The sequence below is a fragment of the Vanellus vanellus genome, assembly GCF_965231255.1.
Source record: "Vanellus vanellus genome assembly, chromosome: 16".
NCBI classification, from domain to species: Eukaryota; Metazoa; Chordata; class Aves; order Charadriiformes; family Charadriidae; genus Vanellus; species Vanellus vanellus.
The window spans coordinates 12,689,412-12,711,419 of NC_138921.1; positions in this window are offsets into that span (position 1 = coordinate 12,689,412).

The window sequence follows — 22,008 nt, forward strand, 5'->3', positions numbered from 1 at the left end:
GTGGCCCTCTGTGAGGGTGAAGCTTAAGCCACAGCCGTCCTTTCCCTCTGGCCTTGAATCCAGAATTGGCCACCTGCAAACGCCGGCTCACAACCGGCAGCCTCAGCAAGCGGCAACTGAGGCGGGAAGAGGGCAGAGGCACCGTCCCGGGCAAGGCACCATAGGCAAGGCGCTATAGGCAGCGGCGCTATAGGCAGCGGCACTATAGGATGCTCACCCCATCAACTCACGCGAACGAGCCCCAGCTGCATTCGGCAAAGCTAACGTGGATGGACGATAACTACCCTTGGGCTCACCTGCTTGAAGCTTTAATGATGTACTGGTGCTAATTGCTGTTGTGCAGGTGAAAACAAATAAAATACTGTAATTCTGCTCCTAGTGCAAGTGTTTGGGATTTTTTTGGTTTTTTTGTTTGTTTGTTTTCCAGAATCATATCTTGCAAGCTCTCTAAGAGCTCTTATTTTTAATACAGATCTGGATGCTGCAGTAAGTCGGTGTCTTGCGAGGGGCGGGGGGTGCCTGGCTGCCCGGGGGGGGGGGGTAGGTGGGATTGGGGGGGGTGTCTCGGCGGGGCGGTGCGGCCACCAGGGGGCGCTGTGGTCCCGCGGCGGCGGTCCCCGGGCGCGGGGACGGACGGGGGGTCGGCGCTGTCCCCGGGGGTCTCAGGAGCCCCGTGAGGCTGCTCAAAGTCCTCCCCCGGCCCCGGTTGGCTCTGCCTTCGCCAGTCCCCTCGGTGCGCCGTGCTCAGGGCGGTGACAGCCCCCCCCGGTGCAATGCATCCCCCCCCCCCCCAGCGGGGCCGGCATAGCATCTCCCCTCCCACCCCCCCGCCAAGCCGGGTTAAAGTCTTTTACATTCTCCCGAGGATTTTAATTGGCCTCCACAAGCTCGGTAATTATGACAACAATCTTTACCGCACAGAGGTTTGGGTGGTCATAGAATGGTTTGGGTTGGAAGGGACCTTGAAGACCATCTCGTTCCAACCCCCCCTGCCCTGGGCAGGGTCACCTCCCACCAGCCCAGGTTGCTCCAAGCCCCGTCCGACCTGTCCTTGAACACCTCCAGGGATGGAGCTTCCACAACTTCTCTGGCCAACAATGCAGACTGACGGGTCATCTCCATCCTGGAGGTGCTTCATCACTGAGAGTGTCCCCAGCTGTGAGCAGTTGCCTTTTGGTTTGGTTTGGGGTGGCGGGTATCAAAAGGGATGGGGGGGACTTTCAGAGCTTGGTGTCTACTTCATTTTCCTCCAGTGTGCGACAGAACCTCCACCGGCCCCTCTGGAAGACGGCCCAGCGACAGAGCCCCCCCGTTTGCACCGGGGGTACGGTGCTTTTATAAATGTGGTATAAATACTGCACAGGAGCTGTTGCTGTTCCCTTTCTCCAGCCCTATCCCACCTTCCCCCAAGCACAGACAGCCTGGCAGTTCCCCAGGGCTGCAGCGCCAGGGAGGGGGCTCAGACCCTGCTCCTGCGCCCCGGTGTTCCCAGTGCCCATCACTGGTTGTACTGGGTTAAAACCCCAGCAGGCACAGGAAGCTCTGGTTTGAGCCCCGGCAAGTCTTTGCTCTGCTACCTTTGTCACATTCAGATTTGTTCCTGAGCGCACACAAGATGTGGCTCCGGTCCCCCCCAAACCCCCCCACAGCCACGACAAAATCCTGCAGCGACGCAGGGTGGGGGGTGAGGCTGCTGGTGCGAGGCTGTGGGCGGGCACGTCTCCCGGGGCCTCTTATTGCTTGAAAAACTCCAAGGAAAGCACACCCCCAAAAAAAAAGCAACGTGTCACTGATGCTGTTGCCATTATAGAGGTGGCATCACGATATTTGATGGGGAAGTGTTTTTCCCCCCGGCAGCTATAGGGGACCAAGCTTTGTGTACACGCAGCCGCCTGCGCGAGGCCACAGCGTGGGACCGCAGAGGTCAAAGTCCAGCCAGGAGGTGCTGGGAGGAGATGAAGTGAACCGTGGCACCTGGTTTCTCTTGCATTTGGCCACAATGAACCTCTCTGTCTGGGTGGAACCAGTTGGAGGGAGGATACTGAGCTCACCGAATTTTGGAGGAGAGCCCGTATGGCCCGCCCGTGCCTTGGGCACTGCGGGGTTTGCCTGTGCTGGTTGGGTTTAATCCTGTCTCGGCTGGGGAACCTCTGCTGCGTGGCATTGTGGATCCTGGCTGGATGCATAAAGCTTAAACCAAGCATCCCTCCTGCGCGTGAGCTGGGGGTCCAGCCTGGACCTCCCCTCCCCCTCTAGGGTGTACGTGGGGCATCTGCCCTGTTTTAAGCCCTTTTATCAGTCTGACACCGAGCAGAAAGTGGTTTTTCTGCTCAGTGCCGCAGTGTTGGCAGGAGCGGTGCCCGGCAGCCCTGGCCCTCAGCTGCCCTCTGCGCTTGGCCGGCACAGCGCTCTGCGCAGCCGTCTGCCACCTTGGCCACCGACCAGCCTGCCCGAGAGGTGCCCCGTGCTGCAGAGCTCTCTGCCCGCACCCCTTCCCTCGCGGGGGGGCAGTGCTGGGTGACCCCGGCATCGCCCCCGGCGTGAGCCGTGCCGTGGGCGCCCCCTCCACGCGCGCAGATGTGCTGAGAGCCACGGCGAGTGCGTTATCGTCGCAGAAAGCGAGTAAGGGCTGCTGGGCTTTGGCAGCGAGGTCTCTGCTCCCGAGTGCGTGTTGGATGTCGGCGTTAAACTTTATGGCGTTCAACGCCTCATTTAAAAAGTGTGACTAAATGTCCTTCTACCTCCTGCTCCTGAGGACACAGGAGCTCAATTTTATCGCCTCGCCAGTCACCAGAGTCAGGGCTGGACCGTTTCTGGGAAAAAGCCTGTGCGTGCACGAGCTCCTCCACCCAGGGCTGTCCGAAATTCTCCTGCCCTTCAAAAAGGGATGGAAAAAACCATAATGTACTCCCCGCTTTGAGCAGTTCCTTTTACCGAGGTGCTGCGGTGTCCTGGCAGTGAGAGCCACAGCTACAGTCCGTCACGCAGAGTTTCGGGGATGATCTCTTTGGGATGCTCCATCCTTGCCGCTGTGGGCGTGGGGGTCCCCGAGTCACCCTGCCATCACCTTCCCACGGCAGTTCGCACGTCAAACCCCGGCTCTGTTGGCGCGAACCAGACCGCGGCCCCATACTGAGTCCCCGTTTCCCTTTCCCATCACGGTGCGCATCCTTGCGGGGCAGTGCCCGGCGGGGAGGTCCCACCACGGTCTGGGGCCGCGGGGCTCAGAGCGGTGACGCGCAGCCGGCGCGGAGCCAGGGCTCCCTGCGCTCGGTGGCTCCCTGGGAGCGTTGGTTTTCTGGAGCAAGAGAAACAATTCCTAAAAAGGAGCAGTCAGATGGAAAATTGATACCAAATGGTGATATCAGTCCCTTGAGGAATAAGGTTTGATCTCTCAACCCATGGTTCCTGGGGGTTAGGACACAGGCACACAATGCTATTTTAGAGGGATTTTTTTTTAAAAAAAGTTTATTATTTTCCTCTTTTGTAAGTTCACGATTTTCCCAGATGCGAGCTGGCGTCGGATTTGGTGCTGGTGGCACAGGCTGCCCCTTCAGACGCGTGCAGCGCCTGCAGGATGAGGAGGGTCTGCGGAGCTGTGCCTGGCCCCGCTCTGCTCCACGGGTCCCGCCGGGCCAGGGACCACCCCCAGCAGCTCATACCGGACCTGGGGGGGCTTTGCCAGCCCCGCACACTTGTTTTTGTCAGGCAGAAGCAACCCTCAGAGGGCAATAGCCACCCTGGGGGTGCCTACCTGGTTCCCACGCTGACCATCCTTCCCGTCTTCGCTGTCCGCGACTGCAGACGCTGCTGCTGAGCACCATTGCTGGGGGTATCCAGCTGAATTTCTGCGCTTTATAGCATTGCTTGTGGCTGTTAAAAACCCCCACCTCCCTACGCAGCCCAGCTGCTTCCTGCCCTCTCCATCTGAACTGGTCCCTAGACTGGTTCTTGTAGGAAACTGCCCGCTGAGCCGCCGGTGCCAGGGGCTGGAGGCTTCACCTTGTGCCCGCAAACCGTGGGGCCGTGGGACGTGGTGTCCCGCTGCACGAGGCCTGGCACGGGCCTGGCAGCCGCGGCGGGGAGGGAGCGGAGCTTTGCAGCTGAGCTTCCAGGGAAGGAATTTCCAGCAACTGCAGATCCCATCCCCGAAGACAGCGTTTCAAGGAATTACCCTCTCCCCTCCTCCCTCGCTGCAGACTTCCTCTGCTTTTCCAAGTAAATCTCTGGCTTGGGGCCATGTATGTAGAAACCGGAGCGGAGCAGATCCATGGGAACGTTGGGGGCTGGAGGTCGGAGCTGGCCGGGTCCACAGTGCATGGCCCTATCTGCATCAAGCGCCCCCAATTAAGACGCTGAGCCGCCCTCTCCCTTGTGAGCACCAGGATGCCACGAGGAGCAGTGAAACTGCCTTCAGTGCCAAGAAAAATAAATGGTGATTAGGATTTTTTTTTTTTGGGGGGGGGTGGAAGACTATTTTAGCAAATAGTAACTGGTAACTCAGTGGCCTCTCTTGTGGGACCCCCGCAGGGCTGCTCCGGGTCCAGATCTGCTCAGCATCCTGGAAGGGTGCAGGGAAGATCCCCTGTGGGGTCCGTCTCACCCGCACCCCTGATAAGCAACCAGCTGGTCTGACCCCACGGGGACGCAGAGACCACGGGGCAGTCCCTGCCTGCCCACAGAGAGCTGCCAAACAGCCCCGTGTTTGCTCTCCCCCCTTCTCCAGAAGATGCTCTGTGCACAGCAGGAATTTCCATGCCCCGGTGGGGATCGTTGGGGGTCCCTGGCCGGGCTCCCGAGGAGGTGACCCCTCTCCCCGGCAGCGAGGGCTGAAGGCAGGGATCGCATTCCCCCCCCCCCGCTTAAAGAGCGCTCGGTGCCCTGGCGGGGGCATCCCCAGAGACATACCTTGTGGATTTTCTTTGCCTCATAAATATTCCCCCTGCCCTCCCCAGTGCCCCTAGCAAATAAATTATCCGAAGGTACATTTCCCCATTTCAAAGCCTTGTGAAAGAAACCAGAGGGTTTAGCAGCCCTGCCTGGCTGGAGCGGTTCACATACCATCCACCCATTTCCATTTGATCTACTTCATCCTGTGTTAAGTAATCCCTGAAAGCCGCAGTGGGTTGCAGGCCCTCTGCGTGCCTGTAAATCACTGGGGCATGTCACAGGCTGTAAATGAGCGGGTACGCGAGCGTGTCCCACCCCTTAATCTGATCTGAAACGTCCCCCCGGCCCCAGAAAGAAACCAGCCTCGTTAAATCAGAAATGCAGCTTGCTGGGCTGGGATCGTTAAGGGCGGCGGGGTGGGAGCGCGTCTGGCCCGGGAGGTGGGTTTCCACGCGAGACTGGAGCAGAGGGCTCGCCTCGAGGGGCAGCTCCCCAGGGATGCAGTTTGGGGGTGGTTTTGGCATCCTCCAGGTGCCCTGCGCGTGCCTTGGTCCGGGCGCTCCCTGCCTGCGTCCCCCAGGACGGCCCTCGCTCGCCCGTGAACCGGGGATGCCCCGCGGCTAAGTGCGGTCACGGCCACGCGCATCTTCTGCACCGCCCGTCCCACTCCATTCACTTTCCGTCGCTGAAAGTCTTCTGGGATGGAGAAGGAGCGCTGCCCCGTGCGGCAGCCCTGCCTTGCTCCCCGAGCCCCGCCGTGCAATAGGGTTTTAAGTCATTGAGCTCGTGCCGCTCCACAAGTCCCACGTGCGGCCAGGCTACGCGCTCTCTCCCTCGTAATAAATCAAAGATTATTCCCCTCTTCCCCATCGCCTCCCCCCAAAGGTTGCTATCGCTCAGCTGCGGGCTGACTTTAATTACGAAATAAGAGCAGCCGGAGCGGGCGCTAGGTGCTGTTAATTGGCTTTCCAGGAAAGGTTTCCGCAGAGAAAGTTTAACGCCCCAGCGATCGATTCGCTTGGTGCCTCGCGCGCATTAGCTCAGCCTGACGCAAGCCCTTCGCCAGGTCCTAAATTCAGCGCACCGGGTGGCATCCGCCCAAGAGCTGCGGCCAGCCTCGAGGCTCCGAGGGACTTTTCCCCGGCTAATTGAAGCCTGGAGGGCTCAGAGCTCCCCTGCCTGCACTGGGATGGATTTTAGCCGCTGAGAACAAATTCCAAGAGGGGGATGCTGAAATAAAGCAGATGGGATGATTCTGGAGGTCAGAGCGAGGGAGAGGATGCCCTGCCAGGCATCATGCGATGAAAACATACTTACTGCTCCAGCGGCTGTCAAAAGCCCGAACAGATGAGGCAAGGTGCCCAAGGAGTGTGCAGGGACCTCATTTACCTTGTAATTAATGGAAATCGTGAAACAAATCAACACATGCTCCCTATGGAGAGCTTCGCGCTCTGGTTTCAAACCGCTGATGGAGAACCGGGTATGGCTCGCATACAAGAGCACTAAGTGCTGCCATGAAGCCGAGACAGGACTCGGTCCCCACCGCCCTGTCACTGATGGAGCTCCCAGTTGTTTGAGAGATGTTCTTACCTGCCCCTGTGCTCCCCCATAACATGAGGCCGTAGGACGCCTGACCCTGCCCGCGCGATTAGGGCACAGCTAATTGCTCTGCCCCCGCGGCACACGGGGGACTCGCAGTGCTGTCTGTCACCGGTGAAGATGCCTCGGCTTAAGGGCCGCAGAGTAGGAATGAAGACGTTACGCTGAGCCCCATCATCTCCCTCTGATCCCGCTCGGCTGAACATGTCACAGCTGATTTTCCCGGCACCTACGCCCCGCGGGCACCAGCCCCGCTGGGAGGGCGGCGGTGATGGGAGCCTGAGCTGGCGACCAGACGTGCCCTTTTGTTTCCTGCTGTAGAGAAAGCTCATCCCGCTACAAAACGCTATGCCCCCTTTTTTTTTTTTTTTTCTTGCGAGTTAATTAAGTTGGCTCAGTTTAAATATTAAAACCGCTGCTCTTGGACATTTTCCCCCTTCCAGAGCAGCGATGTGGCCGCTCTGCAGTGCTCTCGGATGGGAGCAGGCGCGCTTCCTCTGATTCAGGGATTTAAGGATGAGAGACCGCTTTGGTTCCCCGTCTTCTTGGTTATTCACCACCCGCAAAACGGTTTTGCAAAGCAAAATCTTGCAGACAATTAGTGCCAATTAGAGTTGCTGACAGCCCAACCCCGGCTGCTCGGAGCAGGGGCTGAGCTGTGCGTGGCGGTGTCGGAGCTCTGGCTGCTCCTGGGCGCTTCCAGGGAGGGGAACTAACCCCAAAATAGCACAGGCGAGCGCCTAACTCACCTCCTCGGTCTCCTCCCGCCAGTAGTTAGCGACTGGCATAATCCCCAAAGCATAAGGCTTATGATCCCTTCCAAAAACTTTATCTGAATGTTAACTGTATTCTGAGGTATGGTAAATGCCAAATCCCTTTCGAGTCTTGCTAAAAATCTCATTTTAAAATATGCGAACGACCTTTATGTCTTTCTAAAAAGCTCCCTGCTTCCCTGCTTCTGGAAATGAAAAAAAAAAAAACAACAACCAAAACCCAAAAAACCCAAACTTGCTCCTATATAAAAATATATAGCCCTTGAGCTGACGTGAAGTGCTGCGGCTGCCCTGGCTGTGACGGAGGGGGGTCGGATGAGGGTCCCGCGCATCCTCGACCGGCCCTTTACGGGATGGACCTGAGCGTTGAACGGCTGCAGTAAAATCTCTCCCGCATACCCTGACAGGAGAAACTGCAGAAACTCTGCCTGAGGAATTGGTGGGCTCTCGCTCTCTTTGATATCACTCACATTATAATTAAGAGATAATGTCAATAGAATAAAACATTGTCTCAGGGTAATGGTCTCCTGCTGCTACAGGAGTGTCAAGGCGAAGTCAAATCATTTATCAAAAATGAATGTTGAGGCGAGCCTGGGACGTTTGTTTTCACAGCAAGAGGCATTAATCCTGGGACAACAATATTCCAGCGCTTTTATTTCTCCTGCGCCGGGTGATTGATGCCGACGCATCGCCGTGCCTGCGAGCCGCGGGCGCAGCTGAGCGACGGGGCTCTCCTTCCAGTATTATTGACCAGGTGAATTTTGACTTGTTGAAATACGTAATAGTAAATCGAGGAGCGCTGGGGTGTGCCAGTAAGTGTGATTTTTATTTCTAAAGGAGAATAGTGCCGCGTACGCGCTGGCGCTGCCCGGCCAGGCTGCGTTTTGGGGCTGTGCCTGCCTTGCTGTCGTAGCTGCTGGAGGGTTGCTCGTTCATTAAACCACCGATGGCAAATCTCAGCGCCTGCTCCCAGCCCCATTTCATGCTGCTTCGGAGGTTTTTTGGGGCTCTCCTTGAACACTGGAGCCGGCCGTGCCCCTCTGAGCTGGGCTTGCGCAGGGTTTTGGTGCGGGTCCGAGCGGCTCGCTGGAAGTGCTGCTGAGTATAAACACCCACAGCCCGGCCGAGGTGGGTGTCCGTGGATCCAGGTCCTTCGGCAGAGGTCGGGGCGGCTTCAGCCCCGTCCCCGGCACGGCGAAGGGCGGTGGAGCTGGGGAAAACCGCTGCCGTCTGACCCACACTGCTGCCTCCGGGGCCGGGGAGAGGAGCAGCCTCTGCAGTGCGGCCTCAGTTTGCATTAGGAGAAGTCGCAAGGTCAACGCTTGAAATTAAAGACGTGTAAGTGGCAATTAGACTTGAAACAAAGCCCCAGGAGGATGTACAAAAGCTCTTCCCGACTGACCTTCCCCCCCCGCCCCCCCCGGATTTGTTAGTGGAGAGAATTACACATCCAGCAAACATTTGGGCTGCAGAGGAGCACAAGTGTTTTGTACCGTCTCCAAATGGCAAATCTGTTTTTCTGAAGCAGCCGCCGGTACCTCGTGCATGGCAGCTGCCCGTCGGCACAAGCGCGTTGGGTTCTCGCGAGCCCCCGGCCCCACCGGGGGACGGTCCCCTCCACCCATATGCTCTCCCCATCTCGGTGGCTTTTGCAGGAGGGGCAGGGGCATCAGGCTGGAGCATAACTAACTGTATTTTATATGCAGGGCGGTCCTGGAAGAATTAGTTTGTTACGTAGGGTTATCCTAAATTGTCCCCTAGCATTGCACTGGTTTGAAGGACCTGAACGGGATCGGAAGCCCGTGGTGGTGGGCAGCGTCCGGCCGAGCGATCTGCTCGGTTAACTTGTCCTCTCCTCTCCCCGGGCTGTTAATCTTCCGCTGCAGCACATTGCATGGAGATGCCGTCAGCAGCTTGGACGCAGGATAAGGATTGGGGTGCACGTGGACTTTCGGGCGCAGACTCTGCCTTTTGAAGCTCTGGGTGGTCCCGGTCTCCCTGCAGAGCGTGGAGAGCTGCTCCTTTCCCAATAACTCCCAGCTGTGCCTGTGATCACCTGAGCTGAGTTTGGGGGGGAGGCTGCCCGCTGGGGGTGGGGGGTGTGTGTGTGTGGGTGTCCGCAGAGCTGACTGGGCAGGAGGAGGAACGTCCTCGATGTTTGAGCAGCAGCAGCAGCAGCAGCAGCAGCAGCAGCGATCCGCGGAGGTGGCCGGGGTCAGGCAGCGGCTGTGCCGGCGCGGTGACGGTCAGTGCTGGAGTCTGAAACCACCTGCAAGTGGTTTTCACGTGCTCTGTGTCCCCCACGTAACGAGATGCAGATTCACTGGGGTTTGGTGCGTTCTCAGTTGTTTCTGTAACCGTCCCCTACAGCCCACTGCGCCCCCGGTGCTGCTTTGCCCGATGCTCGGGGTGGGTGGGCGCATCCCACGGGGTGCGTGGGGGGGGGCAGCTCAGCTGGGGAAGGGGGGGGTGTGCGTTTTGGGCTGTGTTTTTTCTCTTTTTCCCTTGCTCGCCGGCTCTAGGAAGGGGCGGGGGTGATGCAAAGCGCTCTCTGTTCAGAGGAGGCTGTGACTGTCCGCCGTGGCGTGGCTTGGGGCACACCGGGGTGCATCACCCCTGTGACCATCGCATGAACAGCCGCGGCAGAGTGAGACTGGCTCAGGGTACCGAGAGGCACAGAGTGACCTAAAAGGCACTTAAAACGCCCTGAAAGTGGCCGGGGAGAGCTCCCCCCCCCCCCAAAGCACAGCTGTTTTGGGGACAGGCTGGCCATGTAACGATGGTGTCCCGCAAAGCCCGGCATGCCAGGGTGGGCTGGAAGAGCAAAAGATGTGCGTGCCTGTGGCAGGGAGCTAAGTTTGGGAGCAGGGGGGGCGCTGCTGCCTCGCTCGCTTGCCCCGGGCTGGGTGCACCGCTCACATTGTGCTGTGGGAGCCCAAAAGGCAGCAGACAACTGGCCCAGAACCTGCTGGCTGCCAATACAGGTGCATTCTGTGCATGTCCGGGTTAAAAAAAAACAAACAAACAAAAAAAACAGTTAGATACCTCAAGTTAGATGCCCAAATCCAGGGGCTTGGCACCTTCCTAAGAGGATAGTGGAGACAGAAAACTGGTTCTCCAGGTGGGATTGAGGACACTGAATCAGGAGTTTGTGACTATAATTATGGTTCCGCGTAGCATCAGACGGGTTAACTAAAAAAGGGGAGGGAAGAAAGTATGCGTCTTCTGGGTCGGTGTTAAAGTCTGTTCTAGCTTGAAAAGAGATAATTTCCAGCGCTGATGACTCACCCTCAGAGAGCGGGCACTCAGACCAAGCTCAAATATGAGATGGGCAATCGAGAAAAAACCCAGAAGAAAGCCTCGGTCTATAGCTGCCAGCCCCGGCCTGAGGCATGGCGGGCTCCCGCACGCGTTGTTATCCTGGCAGCCGCAGCTGTACGGCAATTAAGCCAGGAAATGATTCACTCCAAACCAGGGATGCTCAAGGGCATCCCGAGAGCCCCGAGCACCCTGTGCCGGGCAGCGGAGAAACGCAATCGCATGTCAGGGTCTGTACGTGCAGTCCCTCTCCTGCACCGAGGTCTGTTCCTGCTGCGAACACCAATAAAGATGTCAGGCCGATGCTTGCGGGGAAATAAATCACGGCATTTTTTTTCCTGCCCACAGCATCAAGGTGTCTTCTGGTGCAGCGTAAGGAGGGAGCAGAGGAGAGGCGGGCGGTGATTGCAGGTGCACGGGGTGCTGTGCTGGGAATGAGGGCTCCTGCCTTCTCCCCGCGCCGGGCACAGTCGCTCGCGGCCCCTTCCCACCGGCACCGACTGCTGTGGTTGTGCGCAGCCACCAACTCTGGCGTTTGGGACGTGACCACCAGCTCAGTGCAGAGGGGGCCGCTTGCCCTGCTGGGCCGCCCGTCACCGTGGCCTCAGGGCAGATGTGAAGAGGAGCCCTCACCCGAGAGGCTCTGTGTCCGCTCACCTTCCCTGTGTGCCGCAGGAGGACCCGACTGTAAGATATTGCCATTGCCTGAGAGTGGTCAAAGGAAAATAAAAAAAATAATAAAAAAAAAAAAAAGTGGAAAAGTTAAAATGATGAAGTGCTTTGAGCCAGACCTTTGCTGTCAGTGTGAAACAGCAAGCCCTGATTTAAACAGCCTCTTTGGTAACTGACCTACACCGAACAAATCCATTTACAGTGTCTTGTTTCTCCTCACTGTTTAACTACCAGAGTTCAGAGACGATTCCTTAAATGTTAATGGTGCGGGAATTTGGAAACTTTCCCAGAGTTGCTAGGGGAGCCGTGCAGGAATATGTCTGCCGTGCTTGTGCAGTTCAATTTCCTGCGGAACATCAGGCGGGCTGTTCTCGCCTACTGCTTTGTAATTAAAGTGCTGAAAGACCATCACTCTTTGAGGCTGACGGTGCTCAGATTCACCCCCCGGCGAGGTCCGGCTTTCTGCCCGGCTGCACGGAGACCAGGTTGCAAAATATCTAAAGACACGGTCCCGGCCCACTCTTGTCCTGCTTCCGCCGTCCCGTGGCTTGGATGGGGAGCGAGAGGAGCCTTGTGAGGTTCAACAAGGGCAAGTGTAGGGTACTGCACCTGGGGAGGAATAACCCCGTGCACCAGTACAGGTTGGGGGCTGACCTCCTGGAGACCAGCTCTGTGGAATGGGACCTGGGGGTCCTGGTGGACAACAGGATGCCCATGAACCAGCAGTGTGCCCTGGTGGCCAAGAAGGCCAATGGCATCCTGGGGTGCATCAAGAAGAGTGTGGCCAGCAGGTTGAGGGAGGTCATCCTCCCCCTCTGCTCTGCCCTGGGGAGGCCGCATCAGGAGTGTTGTGTCCAGTTCTGGACTCCCCGGTTCAAGGAGGAGAGGGAACTGCTGGAGAGGGTCCAGCAGAGGGCTACAAAGATGATGAGGGAACTGGAGCATCTTTCTTATGAGGAAAGGCTGAGGGACTTGGGGCTTTTTTAGTATAGAGATGTCGTGGTTGGTTCTGTTTTACCTCAAACCAGGACAAGAGAAAAGATGACTGAGGGGGGATCTTATCAACGCTTGTAAATCCTTAAAGGGAGGGTGCCAGGGGGATGGGACCAGTGTTTTTTCAGTAGTGCCCAGTGACAGGACAAGAGGTAATGGGCACAGACTTGAACATAGGAAGTTCCATCTAAACATGAGGAGGAACTTCTTTCCTTCGAGGGCGGCAGAGCCCTGGCACAGGCTGCCCAGAGAGGGGGGGAGTCTCCCACTCTGGAGCCATTCCAAACCCACCTGGACGTGTCCTGTGCCACTGCTGGAGGTGCCCCTGCTCTGGCGGGGGGTGGGACTGCATGATCTCCAGGGGTCCCTTCCAACCCTCACCAGTCTGGGATTCTGTGAGGACCGGTCTCTGTACCCCGGACAGACTGTTGGATGGACCCCACAGGGCCTCGGTCCACATCTGATCTCTGCTTCGTCCCTTGTGCTACCATCCGCGGTGCCCGTCCCTCAGGGGCCGGGGTGAGGCTTTGCCCCCGTCCCTTGAACAGCTCATACACAGGGCTCGGCCTCAGGAATGGGCGGGTGAAGGTCTCCCACCATGGCTGCGTTGGCCTGAGCACTGGGATAAGTTTGGGCTATACCTGAGAGTGTCAGTACTTCTCAAGAGCCCTTTTCCAGAGGAGCGTAACTGACTTGGTGCATTCTGAAAAATATGGGGTTTCATCAAAGCTGAGCGCAGGGTCACCAGCGCCTCCCGTCTGTGGCGGGACAGGGACGGGTCCCGGTTCGGGAGCAGGGAGAGCCAGCCACTAGGGGAAATCGCTCGCCATGGGCATTGCTGGTGAAAACAAGGGCTTTAAAAGAAGCCGCAAGCAGCGAGCTGGCGTGTTCTCCTCCAGCTCTTTTGACTCTAAACTTGGATCCGACTTCTTCCACTGTCTCGTTAAGAACAAGTGCTTGGCCCAAGTTACATGGCAAATTTTGACATTTTAAAAATTGATGCCTTTTTCTGCTCATAACTTAAGCTGTCTAGTTTATCAGAGACATATGGAAAGTTTATTACATTCTTATTACGGATCCAGCCAAGTGAGCTGGCTAATGAATGTGATTTTTTTTAATTTTTTTTTTTTTTTAAGCTAGGACTTGGCATGGGAGACCTCCTCCGAAAGGGATAGCTTTGGGTCGAGAAATAAATCACCAGAGGTGTTTTTTTTTTTTTTTTCCCCTCTATCCTAAGAGTTCAGCTGGGCAAAAGCTGCAGCCTGTCCGATTTGGGGGTGGAAAGTGAGGCGGCCCAGGCGGAAATCCAGGGTTTGCAGGAGATTTATTGTGTGGCCCCGTGACGACCCCAGCGGCATGCAGCGTCATGGCACCCTTCGGCGCTGCCAGCTCCCTGCTGCCGTCCTGCCCACGTCGTGGGCAAGGAGCACGGACAGGCTGCCAGGACAAATTGTCCAAATTCATGGGAAATCATCATTTTGTTGCTTAGAGCAGCTTGGGGTTTATTAGGAAGGAATAGGGGCACAACTGTCCCGGGGACCGGCCGGGTCTCGGGTGTCCCGCAACGGCCGGGGCTGGGAGGGTGCAAACCTGCAGGCGGTTTTCGGTGTCCGAGGGAAGCGTTAAATGCTTTGCAGGCTGCTCTGGGCGAGCTCAGCCGGGTGCCAGGTATGAGAGAGTGGAAACACAGCCTCACGCTGGCCGCCCTCCAAACCCCGCTGCCGCGGGACGCTCCCGTGCTTTGCAGCGGGCGCAGAGCTCCCGTACGCGCCATCCCGAGCGGTCCCCTTCCCTAAGCCAGGCGCCCGCCCGTGCGCGGCCCTGCTAGTCGGTTTAGGCGGAAAACAGCGTGTTTGCGTTCTGTTGCTGCGTTTGGACTTGTGAGGCGGTGCTCGGTGAGGGTGGCCCGTGTGTGGTGGTGTGGCTGTCCCCTCCTCCTGTGCCTCCTCTGGCTGTGCCTGGTCCCCTCCTCCCGTCCATCCTCTGTCCCTTTCAGTCCCAGGCGTCGGGGGGGGGACGACACACGGACGGACGGACGTGCAGCCCTCACGTCCTTCAGAGCTGATGCCGCAGTTTCACACTTCACAGCACAAACTGTTTCTTGCGCTTGGGAGATGCTCCATCCCTTCCAGCGATGACCCGGAGTGCACATCTCCCCGGGTCTCAGAGGCTCTGGGCACGAATTTTGGTTTTTCCTTTGTAGGAACCACTCGCTTCAGCTTTGGGCTCATTCGGTTCATGAATTCAGTTGGTTATAACTGATGTTACTGTTGGTTTTCCACTACTCAAAATATCCGCCTGTATCTTTCCTCCGCTGTTCTGCAATTTATGGTGCCCACTGGGACGGTGACAGCAGCACTGCAGAATGCAAGTTTTTTTGGCTGGGCTGGTGTAGTTTTAATGTTCTGCCTTGCATAATGTGGAGATCTTCAGGCCAGCTCCCATGCCTCTCCCGCTTTTATAGGGGGCGTTCCGCGGCTCGTTGTGTCTCTTGGTGTGTCACCTCATCTGGTGGCCGTTTCCACCCCCCACCTGCCCCCTTTGTGTCTCACGCGCGCTGTGTTCCATCTCTACCATCTATAGGCAAAATCTCTTCCTCTGACTCACTACTTGGTGCTTCCCCCCCCCTCCAGCCTGCCAACTTGGGCATAATTTGCTGTAAGCGTTGCAGGGGGCAGCACGTACAGGGCACTTCTCCGGGGGAGGTTTTTTCTCTGTGGCAAACCAGGGACGAGCCTTTGCTAGTTTTTCTCCTTTGCTACTTACTTCTCCCATGTCTACGTTCTGCTTTTGTGTGGCATCAGAGGTGTGTTTCCCTGCGGAGCCCGGGAAATCGCCTCTCCTCTGGGCTCTGTTTCTTCCCCGGGTCTCTTTGTAGACCACGCTCACCGGCTTTGAGCGCCTTTGTAGGTCTTGGCAGAGCAGGAGCTTGCCCGCAGGGGTGCTCAGCGAGCCAGGGAGGAATGCCACACCAGGTTACCTCTGCAGCCCTTTCTCCTCGGGGCTCCGCACCCCGGGCACAGGCTGAGCCTGAGGTTGCTCTGCTGTTCCTCACCCCTGCTCCTCCTCTACAGCAGCTTAGCGCATCTCTTCGACTTGGATCCTCACAACGTCAGCCATCTGGTGCGTTTTAGAAATACAAAGAGCTATTGTTTGCTCCGGAATCCGTGTTCTGGCGAGGTAGCTCTGCTTCTGGAGCACTCTGCGGGTTTGCCAAGGGTCCTTCTGCTCTGCTGGCAAGCGCAGGTGCGTCTGGAGCAGCCTTTGTCCCTTGACAGAGGAACCGCTCAGATTTTCTTTTCTTGTTTTGCCTTGTCTCATCATAATCCCGAAGTTTCCCACAGCGATCCTACACGGAGAAAAGCCCCCGTCCTTTGGCGGGGAGGGGGCTCGGAGGTGACCCTGGCGGTGACCCTGGCTGGCTGTCTCTTCATGGGAGCGACGTTCTGAGCTTTGGGCTTGAAGCCTTGATGTCTTTTCTAGCGTTAAATCTCCTGATGTCCTTTAGCGTCAAACCCTTCCTCAAAGTCAGGGGCTCGGTCAAAATGTGCTGCCCAAAGCACACCCCTTGGGAAGCTACGGGGGGGGGGGGGGGGGGAAGCAAGGGGTTAAAAGCAGAGCCCTGTTGCCAGCTGGGGACACTGGTGCATGACAAATGTGGCTTTTGCATTTCCCTCTGCAGACGAGCCCCTGTAGTCAGCCTAATTTCGGAGAGAGCCGCCTCTGAACCAGAGTGACTCAGAGGAATTTGTTTTGCGAACCGGGCGGCTGTGTCTGGCGGGCTGCGGCAGCCGCTCGCAGGTTTAATTTGTAAATGCTGACACATGGCATTTCCTCACCGTCTCGTTGGGAAGGGCGGCGTGTCTGCCGGCACTTCCAATTTGTCACTGTCAGGACTGGCCCCATCTCCTGCTCGTCTCTGAAATGTCTTCTGATCAGTGCCGGGGAAGTTATTGGCACATAATTTATCATTTAATATTACCAGGAGGGTTTCTTTCTACAAACATCCCCGCAAATGATTATGCTGATTATGTTCGGTAGCTCTTCCCTTCACCTGCAAAAACCTCTCCTGGTGTCCGTTTGGGGCTCTGCTGTAGTGCTGGGGAGCAAAGCTGCCCTTGACGCCATGTCTCCTTCACCGAAAAGCCCTGATTAACAACCAGCCGAGGCTGACCCAACGCGGCACCTTCCTACAGCCGTGCTCTTGCAGAAGATGTTGCATTAGGGACTTTTTCAGGACCGCAAGTTCCCATTGGCATCTCTCGTCAGGCAGCTGGGGGAAGCGTTTCCCCAGACCTTATTCCTCTCTATGGAGGAAGGATTTGGGGGTGAAAAAAGGCCACCAAGGTGCCTGGACACCCCTGGATGGTGCAAGGGGTGCTGTGCCCCTGGGAACAGAGGTCTTCTGCATTGCTCATCGTGGTGGGGACAACTTGCTCTTGCAGATGAGCGCTGTGATGTTACATGGCACCCAGGGGGAAGCAAACCTGTCACGAAAGGTAGCCGCAGAGATGGGGCAGAGGGCACCTGGGCTCCTGCCCTGGTTCGGATCCCTCCAGTGCAAGAGGATGGAGCTGACCCTGATGCTCCCCAGTTCCTGCTGGTGTTCAGTGGGACTTGGATGCTGCAGGGGCACCGCGTGGGCTGCAGTGCAAGCACAGAAGGAGGCAGTTGACTTGCACGTGGCTTTCCCCAACTCACAGCCAAAGGTGGGACGTGGCAGCTGCCGTTGGGGCTAAAACATAGTATTTTTCAACAGGGTCATCACAAAAATGTCTTTGCGTGTGCTCCTGTAATGACCAAAGCAGATCTGCAGGGTGGGACCTGCAATGCAGTGAGTGGGGCGCCTGCTCCGACCGAGCAGCCCCGGTCCCAGCATGGTGGAGCTGGGTGCCACGCTGGGGTGCACCAGCCTGGCCAGGGGCACCCGCACGTGCGGGATGCTCTGAGGAATGGTGGTAACACCCAGAAGGACCATGCTGAGCGCTCTCCTCAAACCATGGCTTTCTGCCCTGACTTGCTAAATCACATCTTCCTGCGAGGTGTCCAGGACCTCCGCAGCTCCGTTGCGCCTCGGGGCAGCGTTAATGCTTCCCTCTGCCCACGGGCTTGGCCAACACTCAACGTCCAGCACAAATGACCTTGACCGCAGCGAGGCAGAGTCCCAGGGCTGCTCCGCATCCCTTGTGGGGATGGGACGTGCTCCCCCGGCACAGCCCCTCCGCTCGGCCGCTGCTTTCTTCAGCTCCTCCCGGTCTCCTCGGCCGCAGCCGTGCAGTCAGTTAAAACCCCGGCTGGCGCCCTGGCTCGCACAGGGCAGCCTTTCTTGGAAGCTGGCTCATGGTTTTATAGTTCTGCTTTATTTAGAGACATGAAAGTGAGTTTTTGTTGTTGCTGTTTTATGAGCCAGACTTCAAAGGACGCAATTATGCAGACTGGGCAAAGACCTGCTGGTATCTCATGGAAAACGGTGGAAAAACCCTTCCTTTCTGAGCCTGTTCCACAGCTGGGCTGTATGTCTGTTGCTTTGATTGAAATTTCTGATTTCTGGGGAAGAGTGCAGTCAGGCAAGGTCTTTGGTGGCTGTGGTCGTCATTGCCTTCCTCATCCCCCATGACATGGCAGGAGCGGCCGTGGAAATCACTGTGACATTGCCAATGATGGCTTCAGGGTCAAAGAGGATGAACGTACGGGAAGCAAATGAGCCCTTGCGGGAGAATAGTCTCAGGAGAGTGCAAAATGGCTGGAAAAGGGAATGTTTCTCCCATGAGAGCTGGGCAGTGCTCCCACTGTGGGCAGTGCTGGGCAGGGCTGCGCCTTGACCCTCTGCCTTGCCCCATGTCCTCTCCCCAGCTGGGTTTTGGCTCTCTAATGAGGTCCCTGGGGTGGGAGCTTGTTGTCCCTTAGGGACCTTGCGCACAGGCGCTGGTCCCAGCTCAGGGACGGGTGGATGCAGGGCAGGTACCTCCTAACTGGGCATCCCAGGAGTGGTCAGGCACCTCCTCCAGCAGACATCCCTGCTGGGCTGGTCCTTCACACGCCCTCCCAACTCTCAGGCTGTTTGGGAGACAGCGCTGTATCCGCAGCTGTCCCTCTCCTCCCGTGCCACCAGGGAAAGGCACCGGCTCCCTGTCCTGCCCCCTGCAGCTGAATGCAGCGAGGACCCGCCTGAAACGCAGGCGATGCTCTCGCTGGGTAAGGGGTTGGTGCCCATCACTCAGCGTGAAGAATTGATGACATTTTGCTTTTATCTTTTTGGTTGCAGAGGGACTGTGCCGACGAGAGTTGCGGCTCAAATGACAGTTTTCCCTGTGTCCCCCGAGCTTCCTAATGCAGATACTCCCCCCAAAACCCCCGCCAGCTTCCCGATTTCCAAAAGCAAACTGTGGGCACGGGGCAGTTTGCCAAGAGGCGACGGGGCTCTCCTCCCCGGCTCCGTTCCGCTGCTCTTCCCCGAGCCCGTAGGCGTGGGGAGCCGAGCCCTTTATCAGCTCCTGTACACCAGGAAATTTTGTAAGTGTCTGAGAAGACCCTGAGGCTATATAAAAGTTCAACTCGTGATTCATTTCCTTCCTATCCAGGGATAGGCTAATTTGAGAGTATGCACTGAACATTAATTACCTTCCTTGCCACGGTTTCCTATCCAGGCATCCTTTCCCAGATGACTTTCTGCTCGCTCAGGTCCAAGGCCATAAAAGCTCCCCTATTAGGAAAGGAAATATTTTACATCAGGTTTATACTGTATGCCTGAGGTCATCAGAAGTACAGATCGAGTGGCAGAAATACACACTGTGCTCTCTCCTTCCAGCATGAAAAATGAATCAATAACTCATCGATTTAAATTAAAATGTCTGCCTTGCAAAATGCCTCCGAGCGCTAATATTTGCAGCCCTCGTGTTTTGCGACGGCGATTGGAAATCCGCTGCCCCTGTAAAGCGTGCGGGGATCCATCTCTGCTAACGGCACGCAATTGCTGACGCCCAGAAAAAAAACCCGCTTTCCCTTCCCCTGGAAGGATCCAGCAAGGTGAACTTTTGGAAATTGCCTCTCCTGGCGCATGAATTATGTATCGAACAGGCGGCGGTCAATATATCTGACTTCTTCACGAGGTAATTAAGAATAAATGTGGGAATTCAGGCAGAACTGTTGCCTTGCGTGGGAGGTGAGCGTAACCGTATGGAGCCGGCTCTGAAGGGGATGGCTTTGCGGTGGGGATGCTGGGGGGATGCTGCAGGGATGCAGGGGGATGTACGGCTCAGGGAAACCCTGTCCGTCCCTTTGCCTCTGGCCGTGCCCTGCCGGTGCCCGGGCACCGCGCTGGACCGAGCCGCTGTTTGCATTCCCACCTCCCTCCTGACAGCGGGAAAATCCCACATTTTCCATAAGTCATTGGGTTATTGGCTGCTCCCGTGTACCTGTGTGTGCTGCCAGCCCTGGATGGTGAAACGAGCCCGGATCCGGCTGTCTGAGCCTGGACGGGGTTATTACCCCCAAACCGCTGGGCTTGGAGGGGGAAGGAGGCTGCGCACTTTAACCTGCGCCGTCTCGGATATCTTGGGATAATATTGACTTCCATTAAAAAAATCTGAGTGCTTCTCTCCACTCAGATCTCTTCTTGTGAGCTAATTAAAAAGTAGCTGTATTAGCGAACACATTTATGGTCATTAGCAAACAGTCAACTAACTAATTTTAAAGATTTATGGTGCTGGCAGCAGGTAAATTATAGTCTTCGGAGAGTTTTCTTGCAAATGATCTGAAAGTAAGGTTTGTTCTAGCCTTGGGGAAACATAAAGGAAATGCATTTAATGACCACAAATTGTATGTGCTGATAGTCTCAATAAGATATTTAATGCGTACTTGCAATTTTAGCGGTTGGAAAAGCACAACAGCCTTAACGGTGGCGTGATGGTTGAGTGTCCTCTCTACCCCGCGGCTGGTTTGCTCCGGGCTCTGCCGTCTCCAAGCAGCTCGCGGGGCCCCGGGGGAAGGATTTCCTCCTCTTACCTGGTTAGGGAAAAGCTGTGATGTATTAAAAATAAGTGTGTGACTGTTGTTTTCCAGATTTGGTTATAAAAACCTGCTAGTCTCCAACCGTGACATGTATTATGGGCTCGGTTTCGCCGTTAGAATAATGTTTAGGTTGGCAATGAAAGCCCCGAGCGCGCCTGCAGAGGAAAAGGCACTCGCTGCATTCGCCAGAAATTGCTTTCAGCCGCTCTGGTCTTTATTTCTCCTCCGGGCAACCCTCTCCGCCCGCACTGATGGGGCACCGCGGTGTTTCCCCGGCACGGCCAAGGTTTGGGGCTGCGTTGCAGGCTTGGATGAGATGGGTTCGATGGGCAGAAGGTGGGGGGATGGTGTCTCCTCCAGACCCCTTTTCTCCAGGCGTCGTGGTGGGGGGATGCCGAGAGCTGCACGGAGCCGTCGGGCTGATTGCGAGTCATGGGCGGGCTATTAAATCCCCTTATTAAATCTGGTTTTCTCCCCAAAAACCCATGCGTGAGTAAGAACACCGAGGCTCATAATGAACAGCTCTGGGTCCAGAGAAGCCGTAGATGGTCCTAAATGATTGAATAAGGCAATTTCCCTAACGGGGCTGCAGGCCACCGGCAGTGATTAGTGCCGGAGCAGAAATACATCACTTAGCTCGTATTATTTAAACATAAGATACTTGAGCAAGCGCAGAAAATTTTGTTTGCTCTATATTCTTTCCCCCGTTGGAAGGAGCCGTTATTTACACACACAAGTTCTTGCGGTGTGTGGGGGAGCTTCCTCGCCTGCTCCTGGACCCACACAGAATATAAACGACCACGTTTCTCCTCGGTAGCAACGACTCCGTCTGAGGGCTATCTCCCCTGCATGTTATCTGTTAATTATAGGATACATTTATGTCATTAAGGTTTATCTGCGGTCCTTTCCTTCCCCCTGCTAAATGGCTAATGCCTCTCGCACGGATTAATTCGCGAGACTTCCCCTCCTTTTCTGCGAAGGCGGTGGGCAGCGGCGCGGGAGGGATGCCCGTCGGCGGTGAGAGCGGGGCTGTGCCCGGCTGGGATCTCGGAGGGTGTCCCAGTGTAGCCGAGCAGCTGACGGGAACGCGGCTCTGACGTTCTTGGCTTATTGCCTGCAAGACCCGCCACGGCGAAGGGACGAGAAGCGGAGCCGCGGCGGTCCCCTGGACGAGGAACACGTGCCGCGTGGCGTGGGAGAGGGGCTTTGGGGTGAGCCCCGCTGCTGATCGGGAGGTGATAGAGCCGTTGCTCTCCCTTCCCTTAATGAAGAGGTGTTTCACGGGCCGGGGAACGTGCCTGACTCCGGTGGATTATTAAATAACCAAGGTGTTGGCTGGGGAGGATGCCTCCAGGGATGTGCAGCTTGGCTGCAAGCGGGAAGGGCTCCTCTCTCCCCCCCAGCTGCAATTAAGCTCCTGTCGGCCCGCAGCCCCTGGGGTGCGGGGGGAGCTGGACGGCAGTCCCGGCCGTCCCTCGGCACCGCCGGCTGCTGGTTAAGCAATTTGTATTTCAACTACCCATTAATTGGCATAAGCCCTGGGCAGGGGCTGCTTCCCTGTCCTCCTGAGATGAGGCCGGCCCGCAGGAGGCAGCCGTGGAGGCTCATCCCCACGGCTGGAGGCCGAATCCTGCTTTTCTATGGAAATCCAAGGGCTTTTCATGCCTTTATTTTGAGGCGCCCGCTTCCTGATGTATCCCGAGAGGGCTGTGTTTCTGCAGAGGTCTGAGGGCTAACGCGCTCCCCAGCATCG